Below are 7920 nucleotides of genomic sequence, written 5' to 3'. Positions count from 1 at the left end.
CTTTTTGGCAGTTAAACTAGTTAAATTCAGCCTATTCAAAATAACACAATGCTCTATGATCAAAAGTAGCCCTCTTCAGTGACGTGACATTTTTAGCTTCTACAAAGGCAGAGAAGATGGAAGGCAGGCAAAGGGCAATATCTGTAATCGAATTGCTGCACTTAAAAAGAAACCATCAAATACTTTGTCTCAGGTTTGACCTATGATGATTCTCATTAATCTGATCTGAAGGATGGGAGCGAGAAATAGAATAGAGTTAACTGTGCTCTATAAACAAGGAACAGATATTTCTTTTCTGTTTTAAAATGCATCACGCATGCAGCTGTAATCACTGGCAATACTGGTGCGATGAGGAGGTACAGCATGATCTGAGTCCAGTGGCACCTTAGACAGCAACAAGATTTTCAGAACTTGACATACCATTTCTTTTTCCTGAGGTGGATTGAAAGAGGGATTGGTGGAGGTGGGGTGTACTCACTTTTGCCTCTTGCAAACAGGTTTCATAGGCTTTGGTATTGTTACAAAAACCTATTTAACCAGAGATAATAATGGGGCAAAATGAATATGCATGCATAGTAGTCATATTATATACCTAGAATATGTATGTATACTAGTCCTTGTCTTATATACATAATAGGCTTATATTAACACTGGAAATAAAGTTAAATGGAAACTGTGAACCGGTGCATGGAGGTAGTTTTGAGATAGATGACAGCTCTCTCAAATCACTTTCATCTCTTTAAAAAAAACTATTCAGTGTCCAGCATCAGTGAGAAAGGCAGCCAATGTATAAGGCAGCCAAATTTAGTTGCTATTAAATCCCATTGAAAACCATGCAATTCTATGCAGTCTGAAAACAGAAGCCATGTAAGACTTTTTATCAAGGCCAACCAAAATAATGCAACACATTCTACAAGCTTTTTTGCTCTCCAGAAGTCTTCATCAAGCATGATGTTAAAAAGCAAGATAAGAATGTGTATGCGAGGAGAGGGAAAAACTTTAGTCTATGAGTCATGAGGTCTCTGTGTCTGTTTCTTGTGTAGGGGTAGCTCGTATCAAGTTGTGCCCTTGGCATATTGGGAAGAAGCAAAAATGAATACCATCCAATTGAAAATATAACAACAGATAATTCTCTCACAAACTGAACAAAACTCACAGTTTACTTTTAAAAGCTGAAAGCCTAGGAAAAACATAGTAGTCCTTATGTTGCAGATCAACACAAGATATCTACACAGGATATCTTACACAGGGTGCTCAAGTGACTTACTTTCCGTGTGGTCTTCTGTACATGTGTACTCTGTCTCCCTAGCAGAGCGTGTGTATTCACAACGGGACAACTACTGTAAGATATCTTGTGTAGAGAGACTCCAAGTTAAGGGGAAACTGTGAACCAGTGCCTGGAGGCCATTTTGAGATGAATAAGGGTTAATGAACTGAAAATTAATTCCAACAAAACAGAGGTGCTACTAGTGGGGGAAAGATTTGACCCAGAAATTGAGATGTCTCAACTTCTGGATGGGGTTGCACTTCCCCTAAAAGAGCAGGTCTGCAGATTGGGGCTACTGCTGGACCTGCGCCTCTAGTTGGATAAACAGGTAGCACTGGTGTCCAGGAGTGCCTTTCCCCAGCATTGGCTGTTGAGTTACCTGCATCCTTTCCTGAACAAAAAAATATTGCCATTGTCATGCATGCATCTAGATTAGATTACTGCAATGTGTACTCTATATGGGACAGCCCTTGAAGAGTGCCTGAAAACTACAACTGGTACAGAATGCTGAGGCAAGAAGGAAAAAAGGAGTGGGTCCTAGAGACCATATTACTCCAGTTTTGTTCTTCTACCTAAACCGCATTCCTTTTTTATTCTAGGTCAAATTCAAGGTGCTGGTATTGGCATGGCATGGAACCAGCGTACCTTAAGGACCTCTAAATCCCATATGAACCTACCCAACAATTACAGCAATCTTCACATTCCTCGCTTAAAATAAAATAAAATATTAGTACACTGAGAGCCAATATAAGCTAAATTGTAGCTGAACTACCTAGTGCAGTTTCCCAGCCCCCTAGCTGAGGTGCCCCTTTCTTCATCAACTAAATTCTGTTATTCCAAAGAAGATCAAAAAAGCCACATTGGTCCAGAGTAAAATCCAAAAACAGAGGCCATCTATTACCTTTTCTTAAGACCAACGAAAATAACGCAACATTTTGTGGAAGCCTTCAGGTTTCCCAGCACTCTTCTCCAAATTCTGTTTATTGTTTTCAAAATCACCAACAAGCACTGTTAAAAGAGTGTGGGGTTATAAATTATGTGAACAAGTTTTTATAAATGTTTAACTAATTCACCTCATTCAGCGCTGTACATCTTATAAAGGTTTTTTGTTCTGTTTAGCCCTGGCTGGCCTGTTGTTGGCTGAGGGATAATAAACACACACACGAACATCAAACATTCTGGTCATAAGCAATGGGCCTAATTTAACAATATGGTGGAGCGTATAGAGAGAGTAAACACTGAGTTCCCTTTCCCCCAGTAGCCTTGGACAGTAGTTGGGTGAGGGGTAGTGAACAGAGGGAGCAGGCTGCCTGTCTGGAGGAGCCTCTGGGAAGAGGAGAGAAATGACTAGACATGGGCATGAACAGCATTACGAACGAAAAAACCCCACGAACAGCCTGTTCATCTGTTCACGAACAAGCTGTTTGTGAGGCTCCATTCTAAATGAACAAGTGGTCGTTGCAAGCCTCGTTCGTTGCCTTCATCAGCCGTTCATCAAGCCAGACAGTCTGGGGCCTTTCAATCAATTCCCCTGGCAACTGGCAGGGACTGAACTCTGTCTGAACTCCTCCTGGCTTTCCTTCTGGCTTTAACCCTTCAAAGTACGTCCAGCAGAGAGTCCCGTTTTTGCCACTGTGAAGAGAAAATGACAAGAAAGAGGGAGACCCATGCATCATGCCTTTCCCGGGGTGCAATCTCTCTGAAACTTGGGGGGGTCTTCGGAGGACAGTGAGGACTATTTCCCCTGCAACTTTGGTGGGTATGGGACATTGGGAAGGTCAGTTTGTGGGGTGTTTAAAGGGCCCTGCCCCTTGCACGTGGCAGGAAAGGGCCCTTTAAACTATCAGCTGGTAGGCAGTGGGGGGGATTCCCCCTGCTAGGTACTGGCTGATAGTTTAAAGGGATCTTTAAGGGGCCACAAACAACGAACAACGAACATGTTTGTGAACAGGGTCATGCTCGTTACTTTTCATTGTTCGTGGATGGCAATGAACAACGAACAGCTTGTTCGGGGGCGTTTTTCGATTCGTGCCCATGTCTAGAAATGACCCAGTGTGGATTAGGGTCAGGGTTCTCTACCTGATAAATAGAGATTAGACAGGTGGCAGATTGTGACTGCCCTTAAGTGCCTGTGAAGCCCTAAACCTGTGTAGGGAGGTTTATGGTGGGTGACAGTCATTAAGGTGCTACTGGACTCGAATCTTGCTTTTTCACAATGTTCTCTGTTAATTTATCTTCATTGTTGAGTTTGTTTGTTGTTCTACCACCCCCCTTTTTACTACACAACTCTGATCACAGTAAAAGAATAACAGTCTTTGTGAACTCCTGCTCTTCTCCTAGGGTGACCCAGAATTAGTACTGGTTAACCAGGACTAGTGCCAATTTTAAATGCACTAGTTGAAGGGCAAATCAATTAGTTCATTAAAAAAAACCATAGAGTTCTATTGCTGATCAGGGACTTAGGTAGCTGCAATCATCTCAGGCAGTGATGTACTGCTAGACAAATAGATCAGTGCCTTTCAATTTCCCATACCCTGGGGTGAAATCCACTGACTTAATGTCAGGAACTAGTATTGCATAAATTATGTGAAAACATCCATCTCCTAATTCAAAAAAATCAAAGTGTGTTATCTTCTCCTGTTCCCAAGTGACTGTTCAAATTATGTTAAATACCCCCCAGCTCCTCTAAAAAAAAAATCAGAGCTGCCCCTGAATGTGTGAAATGGAAATTTCAATATTACAATTTGTCAATATTCAGTTCACCCCTAGAAATTATAACACTGAGTTTTCAAGGTTTTATTTCGATGGATTCAAACCAGGAGCTACTTAAGCTGCTTTTACACATGTTCAGTAATGTTCTCTCAATGTACAATAGCAATGTCTACTCAGAAATAATTCCCTTTGAGTTCAATGGGATTTACTCTCTACTGTTGTTAAAGTAGCTTCGTGGGAAACAATCATATGATGTTTCTGACCACATGGTTATTTTATTTTCCACCCTTCTCACTGAGATCCAAGGCAGATTACACAGTGCAAGTGAAATACAATACCATCAACAGGTAGGACATTTACCAAGCAAGTGCAACAATGGACACAGGACATTCCCTGAAATAGATGCAATAGGGTACTGTAGCAGAAAATTTGAAAAATAAACATGAAGTCTAGAATAGAGATGAAATCTTTCTGAAACAACTCATAACTAATTTACTTGTCTTAAGCAATGTGGAAACTCCCTAGTAGGCACATATCTGCATCAGTATACAGTATCCAATAGCATAGCATATAGTCCTTGTCCCTACCAAAGCATCCCTCTGAGCTATTTCTTATGGCACATCCCTATTATCTGGGTAGAAAGCCCTTCTGAATAATTTTATTTTGCATAGTTTGCAGAAAGCCAGGAGACTGGGAGCTTTCCTTACCTCTTCAAGCAGGCTATTCCATAAAGTGGTGGCCACCACAGATAAGTATTATTAATACTACTCTGGATTAATGCAGGACAACCTTACAGTACTATACACAAGAAATTACCAGATCTAGAGGGGGACACTATTGTTACTTTGAAAAAGAGCCCATGGTGCAATAAAGATGAGGTTGCTAGGAATATATCTGGATGTGTGTTTTCCCCTTTCTTTTGGGCATCTTAATATGCCTCTTGCATGCAAGTGAAGTTGCCAAATGTGGTAGTTACTGGAGGAGGATTAGGATGAAGCTCTGAGGCAACTGTATTCTAGTCAAGATGTTATTATGTTTAGGATTATGTTGTACTGAAACATCTCAGGATCTTCTGTAGTTGCCTGGAACCTTTCTAAAACAACTCTCCCTCACACTAAACTCTTCTTATATTTGAATCACCAACTGCACACAATCATGAGAATGGGTGACACTAGTTTATGATGAAGGGTTGATAGCATGTAAACTGCATGCTCCCACAAGTCTCTTATTCAGACACTGTTATAACACTATTGGTTGTGTTTCTGAGGCAAATTGAGTTCCCTTTTTCAGTTTGGTTTTTACCTTTTTATAACACTATTGGTTGTGTTTCTGAGGCAAATTGAGTTCCCTTTTTCAGTTTGGTGTAGTGGTTAAGAGCACAGGACTCTAATCTGGAGAACGGGGTTTGATTCCTCACTCCTCCACTTGAAGCCAGCTGGGTGACCTTGGGCTAGTCACAGCTTCTAGGAGCTCTCTCAGACCCACCCACCTCACAATGTGATTATTGTTGTGGGAATAATAATGACATACTTTGTAAACCGCTCTGAGGGGGCATTAAATTGTCCTGAAGGGCGGTATATAAATCAAATGTTGTTGTTTTGTTATTATTATTATATGACTGGACAGATAAAACACAATTGAAGAAAAAATGTTTTATTTAACAGAAAGCAACAAGGTATTTGACATACTTTCAGCTTATAAGGGTAAGGTGAATTTCTTTTTTTAAATTAATGTTTATTATTTTTTTAAACAAAAATAGAGACAAGCACCATCTGAAAAACAGACGTAACAAAGATTATGAAAAGAAGAAAAACACACAGAAGAGGGGTGGGGGTGGGTGGGAAACCAAAATATACAAAGTTGCATCAAGTTGTTGACAGAGGGCTTAATATTTAGCACATTTTTTTTCAAATTTCTCTTGCAAGATATAACTAAGAGAGGAAATCTTTAATGGTGCAGGGTTTTTTTCCCTAAAGTATTTCTTTATGTACTTCTTATCTAATTCCTTTTATATAATTTGAGGAAGGGTTCAAAAAGATGTTGATATTGGATGCCTTTCTGATTCTTATATGAAATACAATCATGCCATATTTCATACAAATCTGACATTTTAGCATTATCTTTAACTACTCTAAGCTGATATGTCAATCTTTCTGCCATAGCTATTTGCCATAGCTCAGAGTACCAATGATGTAGAGATGGAGATTCTGCAGATCTCCAACATTCTGTTCTTACCCTACAGGCTGCCCTGCCATCAACATAAACACTATTAATCCCTTGGATGTCAATTTCCCCCCTCAGATTGTTAACAAGGCCAGCACTGGTGTGGCATAAATGATTTTATGCACAATATTTTCCATTTCTGTAAAAATTTTCCCCAAATTTTGATACTACAGGGCATGACCACCACATATGGATGTAATCACCTTGCTGACTGCAATTTCTCCAGCATTTTGTGTTATTTGTATTATTTATTGTTGCAAGATATAGTGGAGTAATATACCATCTATGTGATTTTTTCAGAACAAAGGGGTATTGGTACCGTTTTCCTTGTTTGAGTCACCCATAATTTTTTCCATATATTTTGTTTCTATTTTGCTCCCTGCTAGGCTGGGGATGAAGTGATTTTCTACTACAACCCAGCAGTTAGTTTCTCCCCAAAAGACTGGATACTTTCCCCCATAAAACTGGATATTTTGTAACTGCACCCAATTAAACTAAATAAACACTGAGGAGAATTCTTGCTTCCTTTCCTTGGAAAGTTTATCTCAGGTTGGGAGGTTTACTGGACCTGGATACCAAAATGTTCTCTGGCTCTCAGAAACTACCCAGTTAGTTTTGGTGCTTTTGGCTTTTTACCAGGATGCTTATTTATCCCCTAAAAAAAAAAAAAGCATTCTCCCCTAGGCCTGCCCATCCTGCATAAAACTCCAAATAAAAATCCTAGCTAATCTGCTTCTCCTAACCGGAGTGTCCAAATCCCTATATGAGAAGTTTTTCCTCCCCTTTTAACCTGGCTTGCTCACCCCCTCCCGTCCAATGGTGTTCCATGGGCTCTGATTGGCTGACAATCACTTGGCTTTGCCTAAGCCTATAATCACAAGAATTGGTGCAGAGCCTCGGAGGAGAGGTAGGACTTTGGGGTGATTACCATATACCCCAAAAGCCACTTTGACTAGCTTTTGAGAACCAAAAAGCAGCCAAAATCAATAGGTGAAAATTTTCAGAGAATAAAGATAACATTATTACCTGTTAATGTCTGGAGAGCAAGGTGCCATTAAAGGCACTAGGTCAGTAAAAAGTTGGAAATACTACCTCCTGTGCCTTTAAGAGCCCAAACCTTAACCACTACTTATCTTCATATGCTAATATGCATAGCAGAATGGGGTTGGTGTTTGTTAGGAATACTAAACTGAGACCTAGAGATTCATACATTACTTTTAATTCTGTAATCAAGTGTTGCATGAGGTAGCTTTAGCTTTTCCTTCCTGTTCTCCCCTGTCCCCAGGTCCACTCATCTGTCCCCTTTGCCACTTGCTATAGTGAACAGGTCTGCTGATGTATCTTAATTGCCACCTTTTTTTCTGTTCATGCTCCTATGTTTTTATTAACAACTAGACATTTAAAAAAAAAAAAACCTAAGCAGCGGAAGCTTTAACTGGCATGAAGATAAGCAGTGGGAAAGGTTTAAGTGCTAAAGCACAGAAGCAAGGCCTGAAAAATGATAGCCACCTTGCTTAGGTGTAGCTTGGTATGGGCAATAGAGAGAGGCCAAATAAAAGAATTAAAAAATGAAAGTAGATCTCCCCAGTATGGACTGGTGCACCGACTTCATTCCTTTTAGCAGTTCTTGCTTATTGTGCCTTCTTTTAGGACAGGAAGATCTAAACTGGGGTCCCCAACCTTTTTGAGTCTGTGGGCACCTTTGGAATTTGGCACAG

The sequence above is a fragment of the Eublepharis macularius genome, chromosome 4 (assembly GCF_028583425.1).
Source record: "Eublepharis macularius isolate TG4126 chromosome 4, MPM_Emac_v1.0, whole genome shotgun sequence".
NCBI classification, from domain to species: Eukaryota; Metazoa; Chordata; class Lepidosauria; order Squamata; family Eublepharidae; genus Eublepharis; species Eublepharis macularius.
This window is presented reverse-complemented; position numbering follows the sequence as displayed.